The 15,659-nt window shown below is 40.3% G+C and overlaps 1 long non-coding RNA gene across 1 annotated transcript; it reads left to right on the top strand.

The window, feature by feature from the left end:
- The first annotated feature begins 3,782 nt into the window (after positions 1–3,782).
- On the top strand, positions 3,783–9,147 carry LOC112842034 (uncharacterized). Its single transcript, XR_003213609.1, has 3 exons — positions 3,783–3,872; positions 7,031–7,232; positions 7,380–9,147. It is a non-coding gene; the product is annotated as an uncharacterized LOC112842034 (long non-coding RNA).
- Positions 9,148–15,659: the final 6,512 nt, after the last annotated feature.

Genomic DNA, 15,659 nt, shown 5'->3' with positions numbered 1-15,659 from the left:
ACCCTCTTTTCATTACCAGGACATCAAGTGCTATTGTTTTGTCAAAGCGACTGGCATCTCTTGGAAATGCACAAGCTGTCCTTTGACGTCGGTGCCTGGACACACCAGTTGCTGCAGAGCGTGAACTGTCCTGCATGCTCCAAAGACAAAGTAAGCATAAAAGGAGGCAGGAAGGAAGGTGTAAGACTGTCAGCTAGGAGGATATAACTCTTATCCTGTTTGTGTTTTCTTCTCAGCTACATTTGTTTTCAATTGGTGATTATTATTATTATTATTATTATTATTATTATTTTTTTTTTTTAATTCAATGTTTGGTTAGCTTAAGGCACCAAAACCTTGGTTACCTTGGTGACCAGTCCAGATGTTATCCCGCCTATGACTCCATGACAGCTGGGATAAGCTTCAGTTGAACTGGATAAGGAGTTAAGAAAATAAATTATGGTGGAAAATAAAATAAAATCTTGAAATATTTCAGTATACCGTAAGACACCTAAATCATGAATATATGCCATGACATTGAAATATACTTACTATAAAAATATTTTTGAAGTTGTAATAAATTTTTACAAACTACCTCATGTTTAGTTGCTTTTTTGTATTAAAAGTTAATTGAAAATCTTTTTTTAAATAAAAAAAATCACAACAAATCTATTATTATAGTTTTTATGATGAGTCTTAATAGAACCGTCATTTTTGACTGGGAACACAAAATGAACACAACATGAGGGTTAACCGCTTACATTCAGAGTCCAGTCTGAAACTCAAAGAGTCTTCTTGAGAGTGACTGTAGTCACTCTGAGTAGGATTGTGACTGTTGTGACTGTGTGTGTGATTCCACCAGGAGACACGTGGAATCACACTGTGATCAAAAGTGGACGCCAAGATGTTGAAGGTGTCAGTCCCTCCTATTTTCATTCTAGGCTGACTGAACCATCAGGAGTCAGCTGTTCACGTTCTTGATTTCCACTAGCCAAAATTAGCATACTAGTTTATATTACAGTGAATAGGGCATGAATAGGGAAAGATGTTGAAGAGATGTGTGCACAAATATTAGGTCTTTGGCAAATTTCTAAACAAGACGAATGCTTGATGTAAGTGTTTCTAAACCTGACTGATGTGCCATAACTAGCTGTTTTAATTTCTGTATGACTTCAAATGGATTTTCCTTCATCTAAGTCACATTTTTGCAGCGAGAAGAGTTTGTAGGTCGTCGTCCGATTAATTAACTCGGTGTGGTAGCGCAGGTCAAGCTTTTTTACAGCAGAACATGTAATCACATTTTTTGGGCAGACAAATCTGATAAATTAGGGGATCAGAGTTAGAGCTGCTCATCTACCAATTGGAGCCTCAGCGGTTCCTCTGGGAAAATACTGAACCCCAAATTATCCCATTGGAGTGTGAGTGTGTATGTGAATGATAGCCAAGCCGTTGAGGTGTAGAAAAAAGGGTTTGTGTGAATGTGTGTGTGTGACTGAATGAATGAGGCTTGCAGTAAAAAGTGCTCAGAGTATAAAAGCCTTGTATAAGTACCAGCCCAATCACTGTTTCCAAATGTTGTGCATTAAAACGAGCTGTTAGAGGGTAATCTAAGGCATCCAGATGTGAAGACCTGCAGGCTGACACTATGGAGCTTTCAGTGCTTGTTAATGGGGTTTTTTGTCTTAAGCTACTGACTGAAGAAAACGGCTGAGAACACGTTCTCTCTGTTGCAAGAGGACGAAGGGTCACATGCATTCACACACCAACTCTCAAGGGCTTTTGATTGTAACTGTTTTAGGGGGGGAGAGCGTGCTGTTCATGTGTGGCTCTGAAGGAAGAGGAAGCGTTACCGGCCTCACTTCCACCACCCAGATTTCTGTAGATATTCTGCTGATTTGAGCTGGCCTGCTTCCAGTCACAAGGCCACTTATCTTGCATTTCCTCAACGTAAACAGTTTGCAGAGCATGAAAGGCTTACTGTAAGACAGCAGCGTTCTCGTAATTATTCTCCCATCTCAGTTTACCCAGTATCTCTGGCAGTGCAGAGTAAGGGTTTGCTGGGATGAAGAGGTCAAACTCTGATGAAGAGTTTTCACTGAAGACCCTGAGAGAGTCACTCACAGCAGCAGAGGTGCTTAAAAAGCACGAGAATCAGATGTTTAAATTGTTTTATGTCAAGCTCTGAGCAGGTGGCTGTGAATTCTCATCTCTCTTGCTGAATCAAGCTCAGTATATTACTGGTTTAACGTTTCTTCTTTCCTCCCTCAGGCTGGTTTGTCAGAAAATACTGCAAAGAGGAAGTGAAATGCATGGTCTGTTTTTAAAGACACAAGAGCATTTCCTGTCTTCACAGTATTTGTTCTAAGTAGTATTTCAAGAAACAGAACTTTCATGTTAAAGCTCTGGCTCATGGAATAACAACAGAAAGCAGGAAATGAAACAGGTTTTCACATTCATTAAGACAACTGGATTAGAATAAATAAGAAGGAAGAAATCATTTGGTTTGGGCAGACTTTGTTCTTGCAGAAGTTTTGACTCTTTCCGGTAGATGAATAGGAGAGGTCGAAGCATTCTCGCGCATCACCCTCTTGGTTTTTCCCAGATGGGAGAATGGGTAGACAGAAGGATAAGAACAAATTTGCCATGATGACTGGGAGAGAAGGCACAGAGGACATGAAGAGCCCTTATTGAGAACAAAATTCCAGAAATGCCAGGGTGGTGGTGGGGAAAGGTGTAACACAGTGGTCATGAAATGCCATTTAGACGAATGCAAACCAAAGATAAAATTTATAGATAAAGATTTTTTTAAACAAAAAAAGAGAGAAATAAGATTGCAAGAAGAAGGAAAGGGATGAAAGTCAGAACATCAAAGGGTACAGACTGAAAAGAGGCTGCGACAGCATTGTGGCTGATAGAAGTCACAGCATGCATGAAGAGAAACCAGGTCAGCTCTTTAAATACACTGGACCACAATCAGCCCTGATGACAACCAGCTGGCTAGAATTTCTCTGGTCCAGCCACGAGTGAAATGATCCAACAAGGCCGACTAAGGAGAGACATCACAGCAGAAAAGTGAAAAGTCTGTGACCGGTACCACGTTCTCCTCACGGATGATGACACGTCACACTAAACACATGTTACAGACTGAAAGAGACACCATGGCAGATGTTATGATGCTTGCAAAATCATCCAGCATGACCAGTATGGCAAATCCTCAGACTGTCACACAGTCTGGTCAGAAGTATGCAAACTAGCAGCCCACTGGACAGATTGATATCTCTCAAGTTTAACTGACTCTGGGTTTCACTGTGATGATGGTCCCTTTATCTGAGCATACTGCAGATGTATAAGCGCCACTCCTCCTGCTGAAAAGCGCCTCAGTTTGTCTTTGAATTCAGTTTCTTGTCTTTGTCAAACTATTAAATGTATCAACTTTTGTTGCAATTCCCATTTTTATTTGACTAAAATTTTAATGTTGCTGTCTACCACCCTGTATGTGCTGCCTGAACGGGAATAATAGATACAGAAGGAACACAGATGGCCTTGTTAATAACATTTTCTCTTTAAAGCTTTAGATTTTTGTAGAAATCATCCATGTTCCCAAACACAACTGCAAAATTGTCAGTGTCCTTGTGACAGTTTGTCACAGTGAAATTAACAGAGTTGAGAAAATGCCCTTTAGCCTAATTTTGCAACAGCTGAGAAACCTGACTGCCTGTTTTATGAGGAAGAGCTGCTTCAGTTCAGAAGTTCACTGTGAGAAATTCCTCCCACAGTTTTTGTTTTAAATTAATATGCTTCTCTTTTATTCTGAGTTTTCCTAATACTGTTAGGTGATCTGCAGGCAGTGATGTCCAAACATTTCACGAGGCTGTGGAGCAGCTTTTTAACAGGTACACAATACCTTCGTTTATTATTGCTGTAACAGTATAATCTGGGAGAAAGACAGTTTGCTGACACGGCGGGATGAAACTGCTGATTACTGTAGTCTCATATCGGAGTTGATTGATTTGAGTTTTTCTATTTTGTTATTGGATCAGGGCTGCAATTGATTGTGTTGTGTGGCATTTATTTTCTCAAAATGTCTATCATAAATTAAAAAATATAAAGGTATAATATTATTGTTTAATCTGACCAAGAGTCCAGACTAAAACGATACTCAGTTCACTTGCTTAAAACACAAAGAAAAGAAAAATAACTCAGAAATTGATGTGATTATTTCTGTAAACACACTCATTTTCACTTCTTTCAGATCCAGTTTTTCACCACCAAGTTTATTTTAATTTGGTAAAACTATGACCAGAGAGAAAAACTGTTCTAGTTACCTGAAATAATAATGAGTAAAACTAGATTTAGACAAGAACTATCTGAAATAAACTAACTATGGTTTGTTCTCCATGACCATGAGTCTGTTGCCATAATTACCTCCATATGATTATAAAACAAATACTAAGATGAACACTGAAACTAATAAAAACTAAACATGACTAAACTGAAAGGAGCAAACTTACTGTTATCAATGTAAATTAGTCAAATATGTTTTAAATAGATTTCACTGACTAATGTAACACATGCATATACAGGATGTTTAATATAAGGTATGGCCTCCGGACACTTGTGCTGTCCACGAACAGACTGTGACTCAGTGCAAGCAGTCACAGACTGCTCGTGGACTACACAAGTGTCCGGATCTGTTTTTCAGGAATTGCTCTCCATTCCTGGAGAAGTGCAGCCTGCACACATCCAGACATGTTCAGCTGGAGACATAGTGGGATTAAAAGCTGGCCAAGGAAATGTCTGGATATCCTCTGTATAGAGGTGCCAATTGTCCTGTTGAAGCAGGTTGGACCACCCACCCTTGTTACCTCTGTCAGATCAGATATGGTGCTCTCATACAAGTCTGCAACTTGCAACACTGTAGCATGTCTAAAGGCCGTCTCGGTCAGCTTTAATCAGTTGTGGCACGATGATATTGTTGTGCATACGAAGTTTTTTTGTTCTTTGAGATCACGGGCTTGGGAACTCAGTAAACTGAACTGATTCTGAGTTCAGTTGTGTTTAGTGAACAAATGATCAATCCTGGCACTGACTACATAACACAACATAACACATAATATTTTGAATATGTAATTTACATATAGCCTCAGCCTTTAAAGCAAAGCGTGAATGCCAGTTTGAAATAATAATCAGTCAGCAGTTTGTTCTTTATAGTTGCAGCACCTGGCTGACTCGCTAATGCAGCTCATGAAATGCTGCTCTGTTGTGCACGATCTGCAAAATCTAAAACGTTGCTGAACTAAAAGCTCTCTCCGTCCAGCTCCTCGTACTCTGAGAGAATAATTGATCTGCTCTGGAGTTTATTATCAGGCGTTTCTGCTCGCTGGCTGTCCAAATATACTGAAAGCTGGAGAGAAGAGTGGAGGAGTTAATACTCTTGGGAAAGGTGCCTACACAAAAAACAGGCAAAGAATTCAGAGAGAAAAAAGACTGAAAGGGAAAAGAATGTAGGGAGAGATGGAAAATGTTGCTTCTGTGTTTATATGTTTGTGGAAAAAAAGTTTTAAGGGAATGAAGAATAGGTTGGATAGCACTGAGTGTGGCATCCTCAGTTAAACTGCCCTGGAGGGAGCAAGACTCGTATTAGAAACAGCGAATTAATGCTTACAAAATCTCCTTTGATGAGGTTTAAAATAAAATAAAAAAAGCAGAAGAATGAAACGAGCAGGAAAAAAAAAGGAGCTGCATGAGACAGAAAGAAAGAGGAGGATAAAGAGAGAAAGACCAGCAGCTGGAAGCCTCGTATTCTCCTGTAGTTGATCTCCAGCGTGTCGCGGAGCTTGCTTGCCCACTTCATTGCTTGCAGGTGTAATAACACTGACTGATCCAGGGCTGGGCTTTTGGAGTTCAGCATAAGCAAACAGAGAAGATATGTCTACACCCCTCTCTTCTGGAAAACAGCAACTCAGCTGTGGTCTGCAGACATTTAAAGGATCTCAGCTGGTAAAATGTCTCATATTGCCGCCTCTTCATCGTCCATTAACAGATGAGCCGAGGTGCAGCCGCCATTCCTGGCCTGCTTTATTATTATTTATTATTGTGTTTTATGGCTTTTCTGCTGCATTAAATCATGTTAGGAGCCCTCGGTCGGACAGAAGTTTGAAAGTATGTGATCATAGGCACAGTTTGCTTGTATCATTAGCAGTGTAATGGTTTAGTCCTGTTTTTGTGTGTTTGAGCCATAGATGAGCCATAGGTCAAGTCTAAGGACAAATTCAGAGGTTCGGTGACTTGTTTTAAATCTTATATTTAAGATCATAATGTCCTGTTATGATTCTCTCTCTTTTTTAAACCATCAATCATAACCTGCAATAAGATGCAGTTAAGAAAATCTGCAAATCTTAAATTTAAATCCCATGTAATTACAGTAACTCAGGCATGAAATGCTACAAACTGATGTAAATCAGCTAATCTCATAACTATTTAACTGGTGTAAAGTGAAGTAAAGGTAATTTAAACCAGATGGCTGCCGACTCTGGGTCACTGGGGGCTCTCATTTCACATCTGCTCTCCTGGACCAAATAGAAACAGATGTTATGAGTTAGAATAAAGCTACTATAGAGATGTTTTGTCCAATAAACCCTCCAATCAAACACTCACGGCTGATAAGGAACGAGGGTCTGGAAGATGATTTTTTCTTTAAAGATTTTGTATTCTCATTCTTACCAGATGGCTTTTCTCATTATGCAGGATAAAGCAAACACTGCGTCAAACTGTGCAGCCCAGCAGGCCTGCAGAGACTCTGTGTTCCCCAATAAACACAGAAAACCACATTATTTTTCATTATTGTGACTAAATGATTGAAACCAAATAGAAATTCCTCTCAGTTTAAGAAATTTTCAACCCCAGTTATTGATGTGAACTGCTGTTGCTTGCATTTCTGTCCATAGGAGGTGTAAAAAGGCACATGATGATAATAATTACCATAATTTCCAAAATCAGCATCATGTTTTATTCATTAGAGTAAAAAAATTTGTGTTTGCTGAGCTCACAGAGGAAAAAGCAAGAGGCTGCAAGTGTTTCTGCATCCAGAGGAGTCGCCCTCTGCTGGTCTTTCTGTGGGGACTGGTTGTGTGACAATCACCACAGGAGGAAGGACAGGACACACACAGGAAGACGAAAATCCAACACCTAAATCATTATTTCACAGGATTGATGGTGGTCATACACAAGAAGGAAGCAAGGATAAAGTACATGTGAGTGCAGTGAACTGAGAAATCAGTTTGAAATGATTTACTGTTGCTTTCCTGTTTTTTCATAGCAGTCTGCCTATTCTCATCAGACATCAACAAGACATTTTCACCCAGTGAACTGCTGCTCACTGGATGTTTTCTCTTCCTCAGACCAGAGATGGTTGTCTGGGACGAATCTCAGAAGATCAGCAGTTTCTGAAATACAGCACCAACAACCACGCCCCATTCAAAGTCACCTAAATCACTTTTTTCCCCACTTTTTCATCCTCAGTTTGGACTCCAGCAGCTCATCCTAATCATGTCCATGGAGTTGTCATTTGAGCCATGTGATTGGCTAATTACATAATTGTGTTAATGAAGAGTTGAACTGGTGTACCTATCAAAGCTGCCATCATGGACATGGATCATTGTTTTGGGTTGGCTAACTCGCTCTCTGAGTGCTTCCTCTTCCTCCCTCTCTACTCTGTTATACGTTTGTTCACACTGTCATCTCACAGAGCCTCAAACGCTCCAAACGTGCACTTAGTGGGTTGTCGACTTCACTAATTCACACAATTGCTTTCAGCAAAAGGGAAGCTTCTGGGTTACCCATCCCCAATAATTAGATTAAATACTTAAGAAACAGACTGACACAAAATGTACACAAACACCCACTTTAATCTAAGACTTTTTCAAGAAAACAACACTGCTTTTCTTTGATGAGGAATGAATGTGTATACAGTCTGGTAATGACAACTGTAAGTGTAGCCACGCCCCTTATGCCCTAATGACCTTTTTTTTTAAACATACCAAGCTATAAAACGTCCTCAAATTCAGATACCTCCACATCTGTAGGATGAAAAATGAAGAGTTAATAGCCTCTTTGAAGAATTTCCTGTCATGCCCAGAATTAGCCAGTGTGGTTTTATCAGTTTTATCTTTTATCTGATTTGCAAACCCTCATCTGTGATTGGCCCTGCAACCCAAGCGCTAATCAAACGTTTGGGCTCTTTGCTGCACTGCATCCTGATTACAGAGGCCTCTGTGCTGGCTGTGATTGAATTTGTCCACCTTCTGTGCGTCATGGCGCCTCGGCCTAACCATCCCTTGTTGACGTATTACAGTACCTGTGCTTCCTGATACAAAATACAGCAAAAAACCCACCAAATTAAGTCAAATCTCTTGTCATTCTCACACCCTGAAAAGCCACCAAGTGGGCTGGATTTGATTATTCGTCATGGTGGTTAGAACAAGGATGGTGAGGACTCTTTGCCTCTTTTAAATCTGCAGGAGAGAGCAATCACAGAGGACAGATTACATTTTCATACCTGATACAGATCAGAAAAGTCTGAGCTGAGCTGTGAAATTCAGCATAAATTTCCTCTCCTGGAAGAGGATTTAGAAACAGCCAGCAGACCAGCCTGCAGTGTGTAAAACTGAAATCAAACACTAAAATATGATCCTCCGAGATCCAGAGATTTGGATGAGGGAGAAAGAGGAGAATACACTTCAGATACTGCGCTGCCAAAAAGTCACATCAGCTTTTATTGACAAGGATCAAACAGACTCTCATATGAAGCTGAAGATACTCCGTACTGTACTTTTTGCTTGGTTTTACACACTGAGGAGACCATTTGCAGTAACACTAATGGAACTGCTTGCTGAGAAAGTGATGGTCCACTTGGTCCAAGAGAGGAATAAAGAAGAAACAAGTGGAAAATAAACCAAAACTCAATGAGGAAATTTATGATTTAGAAGAAAATTGAGAAACTGAGCGATAAGATGTCAGAAGGGAAAAACAAGGTGGAATGATGTGTGCAGACATGAAATGGGATCAGATTCAGGGCATTTTCTCAATGAAGTGTGTATAATCATCAAGTGTAATGACAGTTTCAGACAGGAAATTAAAGATGCAGTGATAAGAAAACTTTTAAAATCCAGCATTAGGAGATGTTTTCTCAGCTTTACTCCAAAATCATATCCAGGAGGTTCAGCATATTTATCCATGTTCTGATGGTTCATGCATATTCATATATGCATTTTATATCACTTGAACATAAAGATTAATCTTATGCAGCTGTTTGGAAAAGCTTTGATTTTAGACGTGAAAAGAAATAAATGTTAATGTGCTGCTGCTTAAATGTTCAAAAGGCTCAGCACCCGGCACAGATTTTACTAATCCTCCCAAACAAACAAAAAGCTTTTACTCATGATCAACTTTAAGGCATCGGTGCTTCTTTCAGTGGGGAGCACAAGTACAAGAATACTGCTGCAGTTATCTGCACATCAATATATGAAACACTGAGGTTTGCGAGTGCTCAGGGTGGGTATGTGGGTGTTCATTGGTGTACTTATGGCCTGCTATCACATTATGTGATCTGCTGCACATCTGCAGTTCTGTAGATGTAATTGCCAAATGTGGGCAATGAATTTTTGATTGAGTTTGAGTTTTGAAGGAAGTAATCCATAAGTGCTCAGATTAAAGTGTATGGATTCGTAATAACTTAGTGAGGACAGGACTCAAATTCAGGATGACATCCAAGTATTTTTTTAAGCTAAAGGTCTCTCTGTCCTTCACAATTACACCAAGATATAACCAAAACTTACCTCCATGTGTTGCCCATGATAAGTGCCCTGGGTGAACACGAAGGCCCAGCGGCAGGAAAGCCCCGATGCCCGACCTATGCAGGTGGGAATCATCCAGGAGCTCTGGGGGAACCCTGGGAGAGGACCAGCCACCTGGAGGTTTGGTGAGTTATAGATCAGCATCTGTGTTGCCATAGCGATCTTTAAAGCCGATGCTAATTTTGCAGAGGAGTAAATATGCTGTGTTGAATCATTGGCACAGAAACAGATGTAGAAAAAACAATCACCGGTGTGGCTGAAGCAATGCCCTTGTAATGAGACATTTCCAAAGAAGGAGAAACCAATAAAAGAAGGAAGTAAAAGACAAAATAAAACAGGAAGTAAGTGAACCTAAACATAAGAGTTTAAAACCATACAGGACTCAGTACTAATCTGACCCGACCCTGAGCTCTTATCTTATCCTTTAGAAGGGATACTTTTAATTCTCAGAAATGCTCATTCAGCCTTGAAGAAAAAACAAATCAGAATTTCTTCCTCTAAAATTTATAAATGTTTGTCCTCATGTTTGTTTATTTGTATTTAATGAATCTGTTTATTATTCCAGTTTTTTTCAAGCTAAGAGAAGAAGAGGTGGCCCATTAGAGGTCGCACATCCTTACGTGTGATTTGTCCCTGGGGATGATCAAGGACATGAGATGCCAGGCAGTTAATCACAGCCTTTATTTATGCACTATGACACCAATCTTATGGCGTGTTTAGAAAAAGGACAAAGACACAGAGAATCAAAATCTCACGGTGCTGCAGTGACACTTCGAACTGCAATCTTTGCATTTTGATTTTCTTTTCTTCTTCTCCGAGTCAGGGTGATGAAATCCTCTGCCACAGCTCTCCAGGGCCTCTGCAGTCACACCCTCGTTTTCCTTCCTCTCGTTTTTATTAACACATCGCTTTTCCCTCCCTCGACTGTCTTTGCCCATCTCTCTCCTGCCACATCTCCCAAACTCCATCATTTCCCCTCTGCGCTCAATTTGCCTCCGTTTTTATTCCCCTCCCTCATTATTCCTCTTCTCCCTAAAGGATGCAGAGAATTAGAGCACAACTTCCTCCCCCAGAAACACAGGCTCGGTAAAGCTTTGAGTTTCAGAGGCAGCTCGATCAGAACTCCCTCTACTTTCAGAGCACTTCAGCTCTTTGCAGCAGTAAATTGCCTTTCCTTGCTCTTTGTGCACTGCTGTGCAGAAAGAGCTTCATGGTGAAGTTAAGATGCCGGCACTGCGGTCGGCAAACTTCTCAGCGGGTTGCGCTTTTGAAGGAGCATTATTTTTTATTATAATTGTAACCATAACATCACATCCCCTTCCAGATTCCCAGTGCTGTTAAGATTTAATGACATTTTGCATTTCAGATAAAAATCCATTCACAATAGTTTGGAGAATCTTCAAAGGCAAACATCCTAAATAGAGTATTTCTTGGCTGGTATGGTGGCGTTTAAACATCAACAAACTTATTTCCTGCTTTTTAGTGAATTTAGCTGGAAAGTGAAGAGATGTGGATCAGAGCAGTGACTCACTCCCTCCACGGCCACCATCCTTCAGTGAGCGGCTTCCCTCCTCTCACTGTTTCCAGCTAGGAAAAAACTCAAATGAGACTCAGTTTGTTTGTTTTTTATTTTAAACTTATGAAACATACACATATGAAAACATACATGACTATCTGCACTGCTAATATGATTTCACAGTACTGTTTTTGTTCCACAAAAGGCACGCAGTCAGGCATGAAAATTTCCCTTCCTTTCTTCTTCCTCCATTTTCATTTTTTCTTCTTCTTTAATAAAAGAGCAGCTGGACTGATCTTGTAGTCAGAGTGCTGCAGGGTACAGAAACATTCAAGGATTCAATTAGACATTTAATAACCTTTTCTTCTTCTTCTTCTTTTTTTTTTTTTTATCTCCAGACGCCTGTTGATGCCAGAAGCTTTCTGTCGCCAGCACAGGCTTAAAAACATGTGGCTGTATTTGTCTGTGTGAGTAAAAGGTGTGTGATGATAAGCAAGAGGTGCTACACTGATTTCAGAGACAGATGAGGAAGCGAGAGCTCCTGGGACGCCTGGCGTACAGATCAGCTCATGGGTGCCTGTGTGTGAGAGAAAAATCGCTGCTGCCATCATTTTCCCAGAACTTCATCTGGGCTTTATCATATCGGCTTCCTGGCAGCATCCTGATGATGTCATCCATGAGTCAGGCTGTGGTCAGCCTGACTCCTCCGTTTAGATTTGATCATCACCTCCTTCTGCTTGACTTTAACATCACAATCCGTTAAGCTGACGTTAACTTTAACCTCAGGTTTTGGAGCTATTTTTGGATTTTGGAAGTTTTGTGTCTGATCTGATCTTTGCATTCAAAGGTTAACGCCAAAGCTAGAGAAGCGTCTAGTAGTCTGTAGGTTGCTGAGTCAAGGAAATCTCTAGTGGGTTCTGATCCTGAGGTGTCACATTAATGCAGGTTTTTCAGCTTCCTGCATTTTACCATTACACACAAGGTAGCTTTTGGCACCAGACTGTGCACCAAAAAATACTGGTGATTTTCTTTAGAGACCTAGAAAGTCTGAAATATGCAGTTGGAGGATTGTCAATCAGAAGACCACATTTCCTTTCTGCCTTATTGCTTTTATTAAAATTTTTCCTGTTGCAGCATTAATGATGGTAAAACCTGATGCACAATGCACCATTGGCACATGATATACCTTGTCTTGGAGTTGGTGCCATGGTGCAAGGGCTGCAATTCCTTCCTCCATCTGCTTTGATGCAGCCATAAAGGTCTGATTTGGACCTTTATGTTTTGCACTTTGCTCTCACTTGCTGTTAAGTTTTGCTTATGTATCGGAAGCTACCTAAACAGGTTTAGGAAAATATTGCATATTGAAAAGTGAAAGGTTGGTTTTTGGTCTGTTGCTTCATGGCACAGATGCCGGAGCAGTTTTGAGGCACTGCTGGTTCTGAGAAAACAGCTGTATTTTATACCCTGAAGTTAAACTGTGCAGGTTATGCTTCCAAGCACAAGGCTTCCAGTCTGAGGTCATGCTATGCAGCAGTGGAGTCTGAATGCATCAGGGCTGTGTGTTTCTTTTCACTTTTCACTGAGTGGGCTCGATGCACTGCCGTCCTTAACTAATGAGTCCAACTCTCGAGCTCATTTGAGGGTCAAATTTTGTGTTGAACATTTCTTGTTTGCAAGCTCTTAGTTATTCCCAGAGTGATGCAGTGAGGCATAAATATTAAGTCTATATCATACTATTTGCAATCAAATTTAATGAACAAAACATCTTCTTGATGCATTCTCAATCATCCAGGAAAGTAAATCTCCAAAAGTTGATTCTGTTCATCTGGACCATCTTACAATGCTGTGATTGCAGCCATTCCCCAACTCTCTGTGAATGGTACTCATGGCCATTGATCAGTGGGCTTTGATCAGTGGGTTTTGGTCAGTGGTTGTTGATCAATGGTCATGAGAATTTGCATAATTATGATTAAGGAACTGACCTCCCAGCCCATTCTTCCTTCAGTGGGCTGGTTTCAGTCATTATGCAAATGTACTGTTTATAAGATTGGGGAAACCTGCAGTCAGCTGAGACTGAAGAAGTCACTTGGATGAGTGACGAAACGTTTCTCCCACAAAAAAACAAAACATCTTCTTTTAATCAAATATATGATTATAAAGACATTAAGTAGGAATGCATTCAAAATAATGCTACAGCCCACAGATAGAGGGAGACGGGAAGATCTTCAACAGTACATTTTTTCCTCTTACTAAAAAGAATTCTCTGGAAGAGAAATTGGAAAACTGCTCCGTGGTCAGAATGACTCAGCTGTCGCTCTCTGATTCATGTAGACCTGGATCAGACTGCAGGTGGGCGGAGCCTGTTCTGCATCCAGCAGAAGCTCCAGGTGCTTTTACTTCCCACAACGGATAAACAATTAACAGCTTTCTAAGAACAGCTGTGTGAAGGAGAACCATGAAAAATGTCACTTCTCCGGCTCTCCTGTCACCTGGAACGAATTACAATCCTGCAGTTTACAGACAGGCAGAAAAGAGGACAATGAGGGCCTGTCTATACAAGCAGGGAAAAGTAAACCTGGACTCACTGCACGGAGCGTTCGTTTTTCCATTTTCACTGTAACTGATTTCACTTTGGGAACTGACTGAAATATAAAAGCTGAAGTTTCATAACAAGTTAATGTTACTACTCGAGTCTCTATGATTAATGAAAAGAACACACTATTAAATAAATTAGAATGAAGAAAAACATAAAAACAGATTACAGCGCTCAGGTTTGACCACAGCTAAATATGAGATAACCAGTTTCAACTGCACTTTTCTTACTGTGGAGAAACTAGCTGTTGTTACTTTGAGCAGACATACTCCTGAGCTTAAACAGGATGCCATGGCTACACGAGACAAGCAGGGACTACTATTATCATCATCCTTATCATTACTAATGAGTGCTGAAGTCTTCCAAAGGATAAATCCCTGCCAACAGGATGCAACTGTGGAACATAAAGAGGAAAAGGAAATCGTTTTCAAGGCTGAACACCTACACTACACACAGAAAAAAATAAAATAAAATCACAATGTCGCTCTCTCTCTCTTCCTGGTTGTAATTTATTTCCAGGACATGGATGCTCTGCAGCACACACCACACCGTGAGGCCTTTTTAAGTCTGCACACACTTCAGGCTTGGCCGATCTGTTCTGATTGCAACAGCAAGTAAAATCTGCTCTGATGTAACAGGATTCAGGTGTTTATTGTTCAGCATTTCTTCACACTTACATACCAAGAAGACTTTAACAAACACCAGAATTCTGTGTCTGTGAAGATGGAGAGGTTGTGTAGGTTTTGGACTCTCTGTTGGCAAAGATCTGCGGAAACAGAGCCGAAGTCCTAAAAGCTGCATCTCTTTCCCTTAAAAGGTCATTGGATTGTTATCAGAAAGGAATACGCACCAACTCTCTGCAGAAAACACACATACACACAGTTTTTACACTCCCACACCTGCGGGAGAAAACGACTCAGGCATATGACTGTCATCTCTGACAACTTTTTTCTTTCTTTCTCTCAGAGTGAAGAGGTCCAGAAATAAATAAATAAATAAATAAATAAATAAAACAAACATCCCAGAGAAAGAGAGACAGCTGAGGGCTTCTGGTCTGCTGATGCCAGATATCTGTTTATATTAATGAGTTTTAAACAAGCAGAATTCCACATTTTTAACAGGAACTTCCTGTTATCATAACAGACGACTGCTGCATTAGTGTTATCATGGGTGTCGATTTCAGGAGGGATTTAGAGCACATGTACTTCTTTCACCTCACCATCTGGTCCCGGCAGATGGCTGCCCCTCCTTAAGCCTGATAATCCTGTTCAAAGGGAGTTTGTCTTTCCTACAGTCACCAAGTGCCAGTCATTGTTGGGGTTTTCTTTTTATTATTGCAGGGATTTTACTCTACAAAATAAAGTAAACTGCTGCTGTGTTGGTGATATATAAAGAAAGTGCCTCCCAAATAAAAACATGGAAGAAGCAGAAGAATTACTTTTCTCAGCTGTTAACACATTTGACATGCCTTCTTTTCCTTCATCAAAAAGGTCTGACTTTGTACAGCCTCTGAATCTTTTTGGTTAGGCGTAATCATCTCTGCTACAATAAACTTGAAGACCCAGAGAAAAAGAAAGAGGGAGAGGTCTGATATTAGGACATGTACACATATATGCACAGATATGTGCAAAAATGTAACTAAAACTGTTTCCACATCAGTGATGCAAACGTCACAAATCTGTTTAAAAACTGAACTGTGTAAGTAAAGGAAAAAGAA

This window comes from Oreochromis niloticus, linkage group LG13 (assembly GCF_001858045.2).
Source record: "Oreochromis niloticus isolate F11D_XX linkage group LG13, O_niloticus_UMD_NMBU, whole genome shotgun sequence".
Taxonomy (NCBI): Eukaryota; Metazoa; Chordata; class Actinopteri; order Cichliformes; family Cichlidae; genus Oreochromis; species Oreochromis niloticus.
Note: the sequence above shows the minus strand (reverse complement) of the source record. Positions and strands in the feature narration are given on the sequence as shown.